The sequence below is a fragment of the Thermobia domestica genome, chromosome 4 (genome assembly GCF_964235325.1).
Source record: "Thermobia domestica chromosome 4, izTheDome1.hap1.1, whole genome shotgun sequence".
Lineage (NCBI taxonomy): Eukaryota > Metazoa > Arthropoda > Insecta > Zygentoma > Lepismatidae > Thermobia > Thermobia domestica.
The window spans coordinates 18715243-18734344 of record NC_137457.1 but is presented as its reverse complement, the minus strand read 5'-3'; the positions used below and the strand labels follow the sequence as shown (position 1 = coordinate 18734344).

Here is a 19102-nt window from a genome sequence, read left to right as displayed (position 1 = left end):
CTAAAAGTCTTCTAAAAAAGAAAGTAAGCTGAATTAGAAGGAATTAATACGAAGAACTATTTTTATTCATATACGAATTTCATACTTCTTATTTGACAGAATTTTGTGATATACATTTTCATTTCTTAAACATTGAAAAATAAAAATCTTGTAAAATGTGTAAATTGTGAAAAAATTAATAAATTTTTTTCTTATTTTCCTTTCTAAATTGAGCTTTGGATGAACTGTAATTATCCAAACCTAGCTTTGGATACTATTAAGCGACCAAACCCCGAAATGATAGACTTCTTCGTACTTTGGATAATTGCATCTGTCCAAACTTAGAATTGATCACTTTCTTCGGCCAATGGCCGTTTTCGAACATTGCTCCCAACATATATATATATATATATATATATATATATATATATATATATATGCAGGGTTTTCATAAAGTCTGGATGGATTTAATTCGCTTATAATTTACATAAAAATGCTCATATTGAAATCAAATAAAGTGCAAACGGTAGCGGAAGGATTATATTTTTTACCTGTAATCTGCACCAGCTCAGTTCATTCACCGCCACACCTCCAACTGGGCGCCATTTACGTTCACACATTCGCGTAGGCTGCGCTGGAATCCACTCAACAGCGTTCCGCCGTGTTTGATCCGAAATGCCACAGAAGTTGAACCGGATGTCCAAATCTTCATCATGCAGATCCTGGACTATCTTGATTTTGTAACATTTGGCCTTGATCGTCTTCTTGCCTATCTTAAACACGGTTGTCTGTGGAATTCCGAGTTCCATGGACCGTCTAGGAGTCGACTTCTGTGGGCTGTTGAAACTGACCCTTGCCCTCCCTCTCCCTCACTCAACGTGTTCAGAGTTGCCGCTTATCTAACAGTGTTGCCAAGTAAAAATTTAATCCTTCCGCTACCGTTTGCACTTTATTTGATTTCATTATGAGCATTTTTATGAAAATTATAAGCAAATTAAATTCGTCCATACTTTATGAAAACCCTGTATCTATCTATCTATCTATCTATCTATCTATCTATCTGTAGCTAGCTAGCTAGCTAGCTAGCTAGATAGATAGATAGATAGATAGATATCTTTTTCAGGAACGATCAGTCACTCACAACTTGTCTTTTTCTTCCTTTTATTCTTCTAGTGTTCTCTTGGTATCGCCAGGTGGGAGCATAATCGAAGAACAACACATACAAATTGAACTAAATTTACTTGATTTATCACATTCATTAGATATGAAACGAAAAATTTGCGTTTCAGTGTACAAATAAGATTATCCATACATTTAGACCAGATATCGTACCCGTAGAATATTCATGGAATTTATGGTACCTAGGTACTCTGGCTGTTCCCTATGTTATTTAAAACACACATTTAATTCCAAGTGCAACGTCTTTTGTTCACAGAACGCCCGAAACATTTCACAGAGTTCTCGTTTGCAGCACTGTATGATGCAGATTTGAAATACAGTAATAAGTCGAAAATCCGAACTAATTTGAACCAAAGGTAGTTAGGATTTTCAAATTGTTCGGATTTTGGAAAATGACCAAGAAAATGCCATTTAGGCTTACTATACTGTACGGTATGTTCTTCTATCGATACAGTGGTTATTCAGCATATTCAATAATTACAATACCGTACGTAAGACTACATACATTTAACGTTTCTTAAGAACCTGCTCGTACACTAGATTACGCTGATCTTGTAAGCCACATTTAAAACTTACAGGCTTAAGAGAAAATAAAAATAAAAGTATGTAAGACAAATAATTACATATGAATGAACTTTTGTAAAAACTTTGACTCCACACAACGTCGACGGACACACTATTGTTTGTTTATCACTAGCATTAAGACAAAATGTGAAAAGCTTCTGGGGACTGCCTTCGGATTTTTGACGTTTCGGATTATCGACGTCCTACTGTACTTCTCTAACAAAAGCACACGTTCCTTCACCTACAAACTCATCTTTGTAACTGGAGTGATTATTTTGCTAACAGTAGTTTATGTAGTTCATTTCTTCGCCACAACTGCTAGTGCCACTTCCCAACGTCATCTCTTAGGTCGTATATAGCCAAGGCCATTGAAAATCTGATTACACAAACATATTTAAGTTCTTGTAATAACTACTGCCTCAATATTTTTTGGAAGTTTGGATTCGAGGACTTTAACGATAGTCTCAGAAATTGTTAGAGGCAAATAACCGAAATTTTGTACCAACTAATTGTAGGGAGAACAAAGTCCTATGTACAGTGCTTTGGAATATCACTGGACGAACAGTGTTGCCAAATTAATATATATCTGGGATGATGTTTATTCAAATAGCACTATGACAGATAGTTACATATTTCGATTCAATAAATCAAACGAAAACCAATTTTTTATTCACTTTTTGCAATCTAAGTGTGTTATAGTACCACACATTCAAAGTTTTTAAAGATCCATGATACATACAGCACAACGGAGTTGGAAAAGATAATGCACATCGAAAGTACCTTAGCGTTGGAACCATTGATATAGTATTATTTGTTTCCAAATAAATAGAAACGAAGTTACACGGATTGAAAATTTTGATTTTTTTTTTTTTTTTTGAAAATCTTTATTTCGAAAAAATGCTGAGGTAAGTATCATATCCGATTACTTGTACGGTTTGCAATTCACGTACAAGTTGTTTTGCCGCTTACAGAATTTCAATACATCAAACCGTTCCGGAGATACGATAAACATTGATACAGTTCGCAACACTTCTGAAAATGGCGTATTTTTGATAATTATTGAAAATTTTTGTAGTTTTCCCCAAGGACGTTTTAAAATAGAGGATCTGCTCATACGTATCTTCATCCTATAAACTCGATGAAGCCAGAAAACAACCGAGTATCTTCTGAGCCGGCACGCCGCATTGGCACGCATCGCTTACACCACCTTAAATTCACGTCGTTTTTGAAATAATAATACTAAAAATAATTCCCCCCGATTTAGCAGAGCTAGATTCCTATTCTGAACAATTATCCTGAATTAAAGGACCTGAAGCTAATATTCTATTCTGTGCAACTGCACTTTTGTTTAGAATTTTTTTATTTTCTAATGTGCGTTACAATGAAAGTGGTAGAATGAAGAAAATGGGACAACCCCGAGAAAACCCACGTATACGATATTTGTCCACCACAAAGTTCAGTTGGTGGAGGTTGGGATCGAACCCGGGGCCCCAAGTACCAGAGGTGGACACTCTACCACTGAGCCACCACGGCCCTCTTCCTAAATTAAGTTAGAAATTTTATGCTCTGGGTTCAGCAAATACCTATAACACGGGAATATGAAAGAACTTATCCATACTAAGTACATCACACTCTTGCAACTAGTTTCAATAAGTGTTACAAAGAAGGAGGAAAAATCTATTTTCATAAATCTGAATCTTATAAATGACTTTGTCGTGTAGCATCCGCGAATACAGGATGCAAATAAGGTGAAAAGTAAGACAAAGGATTATTTTAAGTACATACGTTATAATTGACATAAATACCCTTCCTTAGTGAATTAGGATTATACCAATACAATACACTTGTATCATTTAGTAGGAAGTAAACCAAATAGATATCCTCTCTGCAGTCTCACTGGTTTACCACACCTACAACACTGGCTAATAAACTAATTTCATTACTCTGGGCGGATTATACGAGCATATAAATCCAAACGAAAATTGGCCACGAATTCATTTGGAACCGTTCGGGCACTTGAATAAAATTGCTGTTGTAATCTAGGTTCTCCCACACCTGTCTAATTGCTAAGTTATCCTTTGAAGAATTTGCTAGAAAGAGGAAGAACATGGAAGATGTAAGACCAAATGAGGGGTACACGGAAAGAAGGGGCTAATCGAGATTTTACATTTTTGTCAACAAGAGAAGCAATTGAAAATGTTGAATGCAGATTCTTCCCTTGTAGCTGTTTTTCTTGTGTATATGTCTCTGCAACGAGTCATTTTTGAACAATATTCGTAGTGCAATTACAAGTACAAACTAGCACCAACAAGTAGTGTCCATATCGGCTATTTTCGCAAAAAATTACAATGAGCATCTTTATCCGTGTATCCGTTAAGTCTTTGAGCATTGAGTCTGGGACTGAATGTTTTTTACATTATATGGCTCTTAGGATATTAGTTTCCACGTAATTGATTGTTGTGACGAATCTTTAACATCACCACGTACATTACCAAGAAAATATGAAAGAAAAATAATAAATTCATTTTATTTAAAAATTGTAAAATGGAAAACATAATTTGGTTAACACATGTTATTCTTGTGTATGTAGTCCAAATAGAAAGATAAATCAGGATACAGCATTCTCTTTTAGCTCCCAGTAGCTAAATCTGAAATAGAAATCCGTTTGCCAGAAAGTAGAAATTAAATGAAATCTTTGAGTTTTATGTCCCACCGTTATGCCGGTTAGGCTAAAGGAGACGGTGATGATGAGTAATGAATGAAAATGGTGGAATAAAGAAAGTGGGAGGAAACGATAGAACCCCGAGAAAACCCCCGCACACGGTATTTGTCCACCACAAAGTCTACTTGGCGGGGGCTGGGATCGAACCTGGGACCCCAAGCACCAGAGGTGAACGCTCTACCACTGAGCCACCGCGACCCTGCTAGAAAGTAGAGTTCCGCAAATGGCAACTATATAAACTAAGAGAATATGGGTCAATAAGTCTCTCTTCCAATATTCATAACATACGTGGAGTTGCTGCGTGACGAAGCCCTAATCTTCAAGATTATTTGTAAGCTGAATTCATCATTTGACCAACCATCCACGGCAAGAGGCTTTTAGACAAATTGCGTTAATTTCCACTCCTTGTACTCCAAGACGGCTTCATGCACTAAGTCTGGTGTGCTATACAACTACTTTTACCCGGGAGGGCCTGGGTTCGTTTGTGGAGTCTTAGCCACTCTGCCTGTAGCAGTTTGGGACACCAAGACAATGAGGAGTTAACAGCGTTCCACTACAGAGGACAGAAGAGGATCTTTGCTGAAAGGAAGTATCTTCAATCCATCAAGAGCTTGTGAAGAAACTTTGTAGTTTAATTACCAAAAGGACAAATATTATGATTAGTGCGCGAAGTGTATAAATTTCCGTTCATGTGTGCTTCATGAACCTGGGACCAAACCAAGCGGCCAATGTAACTAGTTCTTGCAATGTAAATTTTTGAATTCTAACGGATACACTCTGAAAGAAGTTCCTCTAATAAATCACCGCAAAATGTCCTATCGAGTGTCTAGCTATTATTTTGTTTTGATTTTAATCAATTTAATTAATTATACTTTAAACCTAACGTAACAACGGTTTCATATCTTTGGTATATAGGTATCCAAATGCTCTTTCAAATCTCTATTTTTGATGCAGTTCTTTATATAGGGCACTCATATAGCCTAATTATACAAGTAATGTAAATAAACACTCATAATCATAAAATTAAATAGTGTGTCGAGTGTTTCTTAAGATGATCAGCCAAAGGTTGAAGAAAGGTACGAATCTAGTAGCAATGAGTTATTACGAAAGAGCTCAGTATTCGCAAAACACATTTTCTTTTAAGTGTATGTTGTTGGTGAGCAAGAGCTCTGTCACTTTAAAAGAAAGATTGATTTACATATTAGGTCAGCATTGCTTGTTGCCTATCTTGAAGGAGATCGATCTTACACTGCCATAGTAATATTTTATCTTCCGGTCTCACACAGACTACTACTACTAGTACCAAATTGAAATAGTAATATCTCATTAGGAACACATTCATCAAAGAATACTTCGGTTTTACTAATTCGGTTTTATCTTCAGTTGTAGACTTAGTTGAGGAGCACTTGTAAGCAGTTAGAGTTATTATAATTTAATGAATATGTGACGTTCAGTTTCACTCTTTGTTTTTCCTTATACGCGGTTATGAGCGTTGAGCAGTACATTGCTATTAAGTACTACCTGCACATCAACGTACACATCAATTCTGGTGTAGCCTGTTTTTTTTTACATTTTAATGGAATCAAAACTGAGAATTAGTTTTCGGCTTTAAAAATATCTTACCTATACGATCTAATTTCCGGACTCAGCAAACTAACGATAGTAGTCTTGCCTCAAACTCTAAACAAGACTAATAAACTCCTAGGCTAAGATGAACGGAAGAATAAGCAATTGAAGTCGTCGATTCTCATCACTAGTGCTGAGATTGGACAATATACACCCTCCATTCCAAAAGAAACCGAACGTTTAAAAAAAAACAAAAAAGCAATGTACATTTCGGAACAAATCATTTTTATTAATCAATGTATTCCCCTTCTGCATCGATACACATATTTGCACGCTCCAACAAGTTGTCAAACTTCTCCATGTCCTTTATTGGAATGAACTTTAGGAAGGCGGTCGTCGCCTTCTCAATGCCATCAATCGATGCGTGCCACTTTCCTTTCATCGCCAAATGCAGTTTCGGGAACAGATAGAAATCGCACGGAGCGAGATCTGGTGAATAGGGCGGATGATGCAACCGAATAATGTGATTTTTGACCAAAAATTCAGTTACAAGTCGCGAAAGATGTGATGGTGCATTATCGTCCAAAAGAGTCCAACTGCCGATTTCGCGATATTCGGGCCGAATACGACGAATTCTTGCCAGCAAACGCTTCATGAGCCCAAGTAAAACTCTCCAGTGACTGTCTGGCCGGGCTGAACAAATTCTTTGTGGATAATTCCTTTTGAATCGTAAAAACAAATCAGCATCACCTTAACTTTTGACTTCACCAAGTGACTTTTTTGGGTGTTCCTTCATCCGGCGCTCTCCATTCAGCACTTTGCCGCTTTGTTTCGGGCTCATATTCAAAACACCACGTCTCGTCACCAGTTACAATCGATTTCAAGAAGTTTCGATCCTGCCGAGCACTTTTAACGATGTCTTTGCAATGCGCAATTCGATCAACTTTTTGGTCTTCGGTGAGTTTGTGTGGTACAAACCGCGAATTAACCTTCTTAAGGCCCAAAACTTCGGTCAAAATGCGGTATGCGGTTGTTTGAGGAATGCCTAATTCCATTTCAATAACTTTCACCGACGATTTTTTGATATGTTTGATGAATTCACGCACTTTTTCGATGTTTTCTACCGATAATCCGGTTCTGGGACGGCCTGATCTTTCGTCATCATCCAGTGTCTCTCTACCCGATTTGAATCGCCTGAACCTCGTAAACTTGCGTACGGGATAGACATTCATCATCATATGCAGTTTGTAGCATTTGGTGCGTTTTACTAAAAGTTTTACCCAGTTTAACACAAAACTCAATTGCAGCTCGTTGTTTGAAACTCATTTTCCGACCGATGTACACTACACACTGACAGTTTAAACGCAATAACTTTGTTACCGTGCATCCAAATGTCATGACATTTATACCAGTTGTCAATGAGGGACTACGCCATCTACCGGTAAAATACTACAACAGATGGCACTAGTGGTACTACTTGTTTTCAAAAGTTCGGTTTCTTTTGGAATGGAGGGTGTATACAAAGGGTTCATTGTTTAGAACCATTCTCACGACAGACACGGCCTGGAAGTAAGAATTTCCTGACATATGTATTCCTGAATTTCCTGACTACAAAAATAAATAGCACTACTATCCTTTAAACTAAATATTTTCAATTAGGGGAAGGCGTTGTACCCTTGAAACAATGTACCTTTGAACACCTGTGTTTTTCTCAAATTCAGAGCTATCTAGGTGCAGTGATTAAAATTCATTTGAAAGATTAAAAGGAAAAAGCACTACAAGCGAGTGTGGCTGTTGTTTACTAAGTGTTGTGTCGAGTAATGTTCCTTTTAATTTTTTCACTCCTAAATGAAGATTTTTTGTAGTTACCTTTTGAGTTTTGTGCCCTTCGCTTTTCGCAACTTGTGATATTTATTTATTCAAAGTTGGAGTAGAATCATTGGTGAATACAGTAATATTTTTAGTTTTAACTTCTGTTCAATATTTAAGCTTGTGGAGAACTTCTTTTCGTAATGATGACCCTCTTGTACCTATGAACATTAATGCATCGTGTAACTTTGAACGATAAATTATACTGTTTAAAGCTACACAATGTGAGTAGTTAAAACAATTGATATATTTTATAGGTTAGGTTAGGATATAAAGTTATTAATTGTAATTTTAAGTAGTTTCTATATATTCGCTTATCTTATAACGTAATGTTAAGAGTTGTATATGCTCAACTTTATTGTTCACAAGTTTTTGTTAGAACTTCTCTTCAATTTTTAATTTAATTGATAAAATTTTAATTCTGAGCTAAACGTTCTATAGCTAAATCTTTTATTGCAATTTATAACTGTTAATATTTGTGGCTTCTTTTTATATTATTGCCGCAGAAACATTGTAATTATCACTGTTCAAAGGTACAAGAGGTTCTGTTCAATGGTACACGACCATAATGTACCTGTGAACAAAACGGAGTTGTTCTTATTTTATCTTATAAAGCTATTGTAATCATGTAACACGTTTAAAAATCATCCTATCTGATAGCAGAGAGGTGACGCTTCAAATGTACGACAAAAATTGTGGGAAAAGTGCTGAATATTATCACCAAAATTTCGAACACTCTAAAAGGGTTCACAGGTACAACGCCTTCCCCTACTATTGACAATGATCCACATAGTATCTGCGGTACAAATTTTATTTTATTTTCATTATGTTTCTTCTAAAAGTAAACATGAAAGTTTACCCTGAAACAAGCTATCTAGTGTATCTCAAAGTACCCTATTGTCTGATATACATCTGATATGGGGATAATATTTTAGTTAAATAGAAGTTAAAATTAAAAATTAAGTGACGATTTAAAGTTTCAACTAGCTAAGCATCTTACTAGTTTTAGAATGAACAGCATTAATAGGGTTTACACTATTTCTATATTAGCTTTATCTCAAAAAGAGGCACAGTTCTCATAGAGGTATAAAAATTGATCCCAGGTATAAAACTGGATTAGTTATTCTCAATTTTCTTCAAACTTCCGCGCGGTTTTACACCCACATACTTTTCCTTCAGCGTAACAATATCTATCGACTATTGTGTTTCATTTTTGTAAAGTTCGTTGTTGCTAAACTCTAATATTATTGTACAATATGTACACATTATATTTCGTCAACAGTATCTTGAAAAAACATTAATAACAAGTATAAATTTTCTTATTATGAAAACAGTTGTGATATTATGTTATTGTTGTGAAATTCCTCGCATCTTAACAAAATTACTAGAGCTGAATTTTACGTGTCATTGTTCGTCAAACACTTCCACATAAAAGCTATCCATCCGGCGCCAAAGGCAGAAGTGGAGGTTAAATCATATTACAAAAATCAGAATACAGGAATCGCTGTGATTTGGAGTTGTTAAACCCTCCCTATATACTCAATACCCAGATTTAAACATTCTCATAACATTCCTTCACTTTGCGAATACCGTCATTGTAGAAATCTACTCATTGTGATATAAACCACTCTTCCACCTCATGAATTACGTCATCTGTGTTCTCAAGATAGCTACCACACAGCGGAATGTTCATTTCGGGAAACGCAAGAAAATCACTGGGTGCGAGGTTGGGAGAATAAGGCAGAAGTTGCAATGCCTGGAAGCCACACGCTCTTGCTTTGTCGATGGAAACTTTAGGCAAATGAGTTGATGCCTCGTAAGCTAAGAGACGAACGCTTTTCGAGAACATGTCACTGCATTCGTTTTCAAAGCATCACGTAATTTATCCAGGATATTTCTGCAGTACTTCTCAGTGACGATTTGTCCTATTGCAAGGTGATATGTTAGGATTGCCCTACGATAATCCCCCCCCAAAAAAAACTGACAACTTGACCTTCCGGTAGGACTTTTTCACATTTGTCTTTTAGGGAGAGAGGATTCGGTGGGCTTCTACTGCATTTTCACGGCTTTGGTCTACGGATCATACTAATATATTCATATTTGATCCATGTTACTGGACGCCAGAAAAAATCCTCTTTATTTTCTTCTAACAGGTTAACGTCTGTTGGGAAATATCACCCCGTGTTTGCTATTTAAAAGGTATCAACATACGAGGAACGCAGTGCACAGATACCTTAGACATGTGTGGTTCGTCGATGATAATTTTCCACACACTACTATAACTGATACCAGTCTCATTCATAATTGTTTGGATGAGTACACGTCTGTCTTCAAGGATTAAACACTCCACTTTCTTCATAGTAACCGCATTATACGTCAGAGATTGCCTCCCAGGTCTTGGGTCGTCTGTGATAGATATATGACCAGTTTGGAATTTCCTTTTCTACTTTACAACGGTGTCATAAGATAGGCAATTATCGCCATACACAACAATCATTTAGTCATCAATTTGTCTGGCATTATTACTCATCAAATGCAGAAACTTTATCACACTGCGAGCCACAATCTCATCCATCTTTCATTTTGGTCATTTTCATCATACCCTGTATAAATAAGAATCATTACGAGCTAATTTCCTTATCATCATATGCATAAGAATTAAATATAATACTGATAAATTGTATCATCATATCTTAACAACTTCCTAGTGATAGTTAAAAAATTACGATATCACGCGTAGATATAACTGAATTAATGACATTAATTTGGAAGAAGGAAATACATTTTGCCCGGAATTAGGCTGAGAAATAAGTAGTTAATATTGTCTTCTCTTGCAATACTGTGACATTTGCTAGGATCAAATAAGCTTTTATCAAAAACTGCTTCTAACGTGAATTCTTAAAATCTCCAGCGAATATTAGTGGTCCCTTTAGTGTAATTGGAAACGATACATATAAAAACAACACACTTGAATGATAGAAGACTAAAGTGGAAACTTGATTATTTTACTAATTGTACATCCCTTTGCTCTCTTAGTTCCTGATTATCTTGTAATAATGTTTTTTTATTTCTGGAAATATTTTATTGTTTAGTATAATGTTAATGGCTAATAATGCCACTATTATATCTTTGCAAAATTAGAAACGGACAGTCATGATTAGTAATGCTTCATTGTTTAACAGCGGTCCTATTATACACGGTATATATATTCATAATTCTTTTCAAATATCAAAATTAAGTTTAGGAATTAAAATTTATCTTTGAAATTCTGAATAGATAATAAGAAATACACAATGCTTGTTGGAGATATGATTTCGAACAAAAAATATATGAAAGACATAAACTGAAATGATTAACAATGAATCATTAATTAATGGCCATTTGCAATGGACAAATTATCCTTAAATTATATTGTCATTAAAATCTAATTCTTCACGGCTGTTTAAGTAGTTTGATATAAGAAGTAGTGTCTTGGATGGCACATCACATATTACGTAAGGTCGTTTGAAGTTAGAACAATATCTGTCTCGAGACAGTATCACATTTTAAAATGCATTTGGCGTTGTTTCTAGTAGTTCTCGTGTTGTGCTTGGTAAGGCTTGGTGTTAGCTTGTAAAAGTATTTAGCGTTTACTATGTAGTGGATTGTAGGTAAACAGTTTTTATTCTTGCTTCGCATTTCCTCGTGAAAATATTACATTTTTAATACCAGTCTACTCTTTCTTCCTTATGCTCTCGCCTCCGGTAGAGCGGTCCCGGGTCCGATTCCCGGTGGTGGCACTCGGTCGAAGAAGTGTAAAACTCATTTTCAGGCCAGCTACCTTGAATGAGGTTTTCCTGGGTCTTCCACATTTCCACCAGGCAAATGCCGGGGTGGTACCTAACTTATAGGTCCCAGGCCGCTTCCTTCTTTCCCCAATCCTTTCTTCCTCCCCTTTCCCCGGGATTGTCTGCTCGCCGAGGAACGTCATCTCTCAAATCGTGAAGGGCTAAATGACCTTTGATGCCGACAGCCCAGAAATCTAAATTCCATCCCACCCCCCATCCATCCTTCTCCTTATTTTCATTCAGAGTATGAAATAAACATTCTATACTCTTTCCACGTTAAAATATTCTGATTAGAAATGAGGTATTTAATTTATCATCCTATGATAATAGCTTAGTCCTTCTCTGTAGTCTGGTGGCTACCTCATGTGTCTACTGCTCATGGTTTCATATGTTCGATTTCGTGTGCTCGAGTACGAAATATGATTTCACAATCTTTACGTTCATGAATCATCCGCATTCTTTTAGCCTAGAAAGCATAATGGTGAGACATTAAACTAGAAAAAAAACATTTTTTAGTTGTCTTATAGGCTGAAAGAGAAGAATGTTTCATTAAATAGAACGATTATGAAATAATTTGTGGCATGTTGATATAGGAGGATACGAAATAATTGCAGAAAATCCATAACACGACGTTGTATAATATAAACTCCTATGTAGTGCCATTAAACCAGCACATTGTTACATCAGAAGTGGGCACTGAATCACTTTTTTGTTTACTTTCCTAGCTTGAAACTTGTCTCTACACGATGTTTCATTTCTCTAGTTACTCGCATTCATTTTTCTAGTTACTCTGGTTAGGGCAAAAACACTGAAACTTAGAGCATATTTAGAAACATCATTGCTTTCTAGACAGACTCGAATCCAAATGACTTTCAGCTGGCGATCGGTCTTACTAAGATCTGACTTTTGTAAATAGCTGAAAAGTCCATATAATGTAGCTAAAACTTCCAAAGTCTTTTATGTGTAGTATATTGCGAAATTTAAGTCTTACACAACTTAACAATAAAGAAAGAAAAATGAGTTGTTGTTTTACAATGCAACAGTAACATACTGTAATATTGCTTCTGCTATTCTCCAATGAATTACTTTCGTTTTTAACCCATATTTAGTAAAATACTTACAGTTCACTTTACTTCCATAATTAGCGTAGTGATACATGTCCCGTAAATTTCTATTTTTCTCACCAACCCTACAATTACGTTCTACAACTTGAGTATACACTCAGAATTCTAGTTCACAAATTGACCACGCGATTAAATTAGATATAGCAAAAAGGAATTTCCATAATCGCTATTTATCGTTAAACTGTGCTAATCACTGACTATTAAGATGTGTAAAAGTCATTATTGGTGTGATATATACTACAAAAACGAGTAGGATCATGGGAAAGAAAATAATAATAAATTCAATTTGTTTCTTACAATTTTAGAAAAATTTTGTTTGTAATAGTAAATAACTACCACAAAATATAACTGGCAAGAAACTGCTAGCTTTGAATGCAAAATTGATATCAAATATAGATGAGGGTTAAAACACATTTTTAGCGCTTAAACACACTGTCACCGTTTCAAAAATAACCATAAAGTTACAGTAATTGACTTACGGTTTACTATGCAGCAACATACCTTCTCGAAGGGATTGTATATTATAAATCATGTTTCAAGAAGTAATGACATTCTGCTGAAGGATCGGAAGAAGTCCTCTAATGTCACTTTATGTAGGTGTTTCGTAATGTTCATGTTGGTGTAACCTGTCTTCTCATCAATGGCCTAACACTAAAAGTCACTCTTCAAAAAGACGGCGGTTCTGGAGTTTACTAGATTGCTATTAAATAATTTCACATGAAATATAGTAATGATTGAAGACAAACACAGCAAGATAAGTGGAATTGAATTTCGAATAGTTTTCCAGATTCTACAGATATAATTCTAGTATTTTATCGTTATATCGTAATTATTAAGAAACAAAGGTTTAATGTTGTACATAAGGAGAAAATGACATGGTATAACGTGACGATTATGAGATAATGACGTTCAGAATCAGCGGTATTTCTTTGTCATATTGTTATTAAAATATTATGGACAAAATGCCAAATTTGTGTTATTGACAAAATGCTAAATTCTGAAGCTGACTGTAAAATGGGAAACGACAAGCATCATACGAACAATCGAAAAAGATGCTCGAATTTGTTTCTGATGTAAAGATGACGAGTACAAATGCATTTAGTATACTAAGCTCACAGCACTTATATTTGCAACTTAAATTTGGTTTAATATTACATATATGCGTGATGATTAACAAATATTAATAATAATATCATGGTTTCTGTATTGTACAATTGGTATTTATTTACAGTTAGAAGGGTTGCTGAGTATGACGACCCTATTATGCTGAAAGTATGTTGGTATTCTTCATCTTCGTATCAATAATTATAACGACAGTGGAGCAATCAATAAACAACATTGTACCAGATACATTCTTCTTTCTTGTGCACCTTTTCGTATAATTACATACTCCTTTTTGTTTTTTAATTTATGTGAATATGTTGCCATTCCCAATATCTCCCACTTAATGAAACACATAAATAAATTGTTGAGTGGAGTATATTCTTTCATATATTTGTAAAACAATAATAATTTAAACGAAATGCATTCTGCTGGTTTAGCGACTAGAGACAATTGAACGTCATGCAGCAATAATTTAATATTCAATACTTAGCTTACATAACTCAATTCACAAAACAAACAAAGAGATAGCAATTTGACGGTAAGAATCGATAAGAACTTTTAATTTCCAGTAAGAAGTGAAAATTGTGCATTATTGTTTCAGAAACTTGACTGCATTTAATTGAATATCAATAAAGTGGGACTAAGACGTTCGTGTAAGAGAGAACAAATCGTAATTGTGTTCATATAAGCAAATATTTGGAATTTTATTACATACTGACAATTTGTAAATACATAACTTGATAAGTTATTTGATGTATTTTTGTATCAGGCACCTTTTAAACAAGTAGGAGCTCTTAGAATTAATTACAAAGTGGTCACGTCACTAGTTTCTATCATACAACAGAACCAGAAACATAATGTATTTACGCTAAGCTTCCTTCGTAATGTAACATTTTAGATTGGAATTTTTAAGAGCATGGCACGAGCATTGAACAAAAACAAAATTTAACAACACTGTGAATAGAATGATTTCAAACACACACACACACACACACACACACACACATATATATATATATATATATATATATATATATATATATATATATATATATATATATATATATATATATCATAATATTATAGTGTAATGTTATACGTAATAAATTTTCTTGATAATATTATAAAAAAAGAACTTACTAATTTCCTCTTTTCTTTACAGCTTGGTTCTCTCGTAGGTAAGTAATACTTAGTTATATTGAAGGGAATAGTTTGGCTTTTCAATTCTTTCTTGATACATTAGAGTAAGTATAAATACATCACGTAGGATAATTTAGGTAGGTTTTTTAACTAAAATAAATAACTTACTTTACTACGTAACACATCCAGTATCTTGCTCTTTTAGTTAGAACGAAGTTTACAAGTTTAAGAAGGTTATTTGTGATTATCTGTCCATACTTAAGTTTTAATTTTTTAAACTAGAAGCTTTGCAGGAAAAAAATACAATTGTAAAATACATCTGCGTTAATAATAGTATTTAAAAGTTAGAGTTGAACACTTAAATTATTCCAAAGAAAGCGAACACATTCTGGCTAAAACCATCTAGGGCAGATTTATTCTACTGAGACTGGGAACTTTATACATTATTCTTAGGCAAATGTTAAAAGTATTTCGCTTTTCATATGTCTGTTTATTTTAAATATAAATAGTAAGCCTGTGGAGTAAACAAATTTTAACTTCTGTAATAAGTTATAGTTTGAATCGCTGAATATTTTGAATATAATTGTACTTGCAGGAGTACAGCTTGTTTTACAGGAGTTATATGAAAGTTAGTAGTACTTAAATAACGGAACTGTAGGTAGAACTATGAATAGAATTATATTGTATTTTTTGTACATTGACAAAAACAATACATGTTTGCTCAAAATAATTTGAAATTACAAGACAGCGAGGAAGAAATTGAGAGGTGGTATACTTTGATAGATCCTATACCGCTGACTGCATTCAATACTTCCGATTTCGTTGGCAAATTTGTATGGTTAACGAGATGGACTACAGTATTTGAAGAATTACTTGGAAGAATTATTTATAGAGTAACGTTGTTAGTAATAGTATGGTTCTATTATTAACAACGTTATTTAATAATTCTAAATTATAATAATTCATAAAATTATGTTAACCTTTACATTTCAGTGAACGGATTTTCGAAGTTAAACTCACTGATACTTATCTCTTACTACTTGCAGTCACTAATCAGATGAATTGAGCTAGCATAAGAAAGTTTAATTTCCATTCGGGCAAACAATTCATCATAATACTCTAGCTATATTCAGTATGAAAGTACACTACACAAATAAATATTATTTTTCCTCTAACTGAATTTTCACTAACAAAAATTAGTAACTTTTATTGCACCATGTAGTAAGTACAAATTGTGCTTGGCAAAAGCATAGATAAGAACATCTCACCCTTTGATTTGTGACTTGTGATGTTAGTAGAGAATTGCCTTGAAACTGTATAACTGGTAAAAAAAAAGTTCAGAATTAGAATGTGATTCATTAAACTAAGTTTCTGTAATTGCCATCAAATCATAATTGTTTGATAATACACCACCAAAGAAATCATTTATTCAATCACACAAACTATCAGAATTCTCATAATATATAATGCACAGCTTTTTAGTTTCTGAATATACAGTTATTAGAGTGGTTCAATTGGATCAACTGAAGATAACTTACTAGCTTTTTTTCACTTCCACTATTTCTATTGTGCTCAGCAACTTGACTTCAGACTGATCTATTCTTGTATAATTGGGAGCGTCTAGAAGAATTGCAGAGGGAGGGAACAGTAAATCTTTTCCGTGTAGCAGTTAAGGCTCTCCACAATGATTGACCTCCACACAAGCGCAATGGGTGTCCTGTTGTAATCTTCAATAGTTGCAGAAACTTCACCATTAAGTTTAAAATAGGATTACCTTTCAATGCCTTTCAAATCAAGAAGCGTGTACTCTTTCTTTTTATATCTATATATAACTAACAAAACCGACCGCTCGGGTACTTAGAATTACTGTATTATTATTATTATTATTATTATTATTATTATTATTATTATTATTATTACTTTATTTGTAAATGATCTTGCAAAAAAAAAATCAAATATTCTAAAATTTTGCTATATGCAGACGATATGAAATTGTTCATATTATTCAACAATTAGTTTCATAATAATTTACTGCAACAAGATTTAAATGCAGTAAATATGTGGTGTAGAAACAATTTTCTAAAAATTGATGATAAGAAAACAAAATTTATGACATACACTAATAAAATTCAATATTATGTCAGTAAATATGAGGTCGATGGTGTACAAATAGAGAAAGTAAGCATTATTATAGACCTAGGCATCACATTTGACGATCAGTTAAAGTTTTCTTACCACATAAATTGTATTGTAATAATAATAATAATAATAATAATAATAATAATAATAATAATAATAATAATAATAATTATTATTATTATTATTATTATTATTATTATTATTATTATTATTATTATTATTATTATTATTACCTTTAAAAGTAAACGCAATAACAGCTTCTTTTATTCTTGCTCAGAAGCCAATAAACCTGCTAACGTAAACAACACCTTTTACCGATATATATGAAGAAGTAAAGGAGGCATAATTGGGGAAATAACGTGACATCAAGAAAGGTGCGAATAATTTTCCACCAATATACATTCCAAATTTGGATAATTCTTGATTAGCCATATACATGTTAAATTTGTCGAACCTGTACAAAACCAGGAATAATTCGGGGAGAAAAGACTTATCAAAGAACAGATAAAGGAGTGTAATGATAGTTATGGCACACAGATTCTATAATCATATCAGTGACAATATAATGTATTCCAACCAAGATATAAATTCTTCTGCTTTATACAAGTTTTCGTTCTTAGATAATTTCATGAACTTTGTCCTGTGTTTCGTAACAAACCCTGTCCCTTCCACTGCTGCACATTCATTGATGTATTGCTGCATTCTTAGGTATAAAGTAATCACTAAGTATTACAATGTGAACAATATCAAACCTGTTGTTTGCAAGTAACGAATCTTGAAATTGTCTTAGAAAGAAACTTGTATGGGTTATACAAGTATCTGCAAAATATGCATATGCAGGTTATTTCGTGTAGGCTATGTTTTGCCGATTTTATTGATACAGAACTATTTCCAAAGACGACGTTTTATCAGAACACCAGATCTATACAACAAATAAACTCCCAACCATCTCAGAGTTATCTCACAATTAAGAATTAGCAACTACGTAACGCAACAAATTTGTCTTATATCTGATTTGGAAAATTCATACCAGATATTTCTGGACGAAGTGTCCTATTTCATGTGTAAGCGATCGAGTTCGAGTCTCAGTGATACATTATTCGTGAAGGCGTTACAGTGATAGATATTTCAACTTAAACAATATCTATACGACTCATATAGTTTAGTGTCTAAAATGGAAATTAAACTACAAATCCACAATATAAAATATAATGTGAATTTTGATAGAAACTACGTAGCTAAAACGTGTAAAAGTAGCATCAAGGCTCCCGTTATTAATTTACAAAGAAACAAATGTAATACAGTACGGCTATAATTGATTTTCATAACCATTAAAATGAAAATATAGTTCTAAATTATTAGGAATCAAGCAATAATTATAGTATTACCATCTACTTATATCCAAATAAAATAAAAAACGATTTGATCTTATTTTCAATACCTTTTTGACATTCTGTGACAGGTTGTTTCAAAATATTTAATTTTAAAACTGATTTGTATATTTCATAGATGCCCAGGTAGCGTTGGGACAAGCTGGAGCCATTTCAGATGGTGGTTTTGCCTTGGGACAAGCTGGTGCTGTCGGCAAGAAGAAGTAGGAACCTCCTATGAATATTAGACCTGATTGTTCAAGACATTTTTCAATAAAAGTAATGAAGTAAACAATTTAAGTGCATTATATTTTAGTATAAATCACACGTTAAATTAAAATTACCATAAAGTTCACAGCTAAGTGATGATTTGGTTTAAAACACCTCTTGACTATATGGATTGAAGAATATTTTAATTATGAACCTTAATATCATGTTTAAAGTCCATTCTCTTCAAAAAATAATAATAAACACCGACCTGAACGTGTTTAACACATTAGAAGTTATGCCATTTCAAAC

The 19102-nt window shown here is 33.7% G+C and overlaps 1 long non-coding RNA gene across 1 annotated transcript; it reads left to right on the top strand.

Annotated features, from left to right (window-relative positions):
* Window positions 1-11358: 11358 nt before the first annotated feature.
* LOC145683263 (uncharacterized) lies at window positions 11359-18872 on the top strand. The gene is made up of 3 exons (XR_014130989.1): window positions 11359-11471; window positions 15097-15112; window positions 18723-18872. It is a non-coding gene; the product is annotated as an uncharacterized LOC145683263 (long non-coding RNA).
* The last annotated feature ends 230 nt before the right edge of the window (window positions 18873-19102 follow it).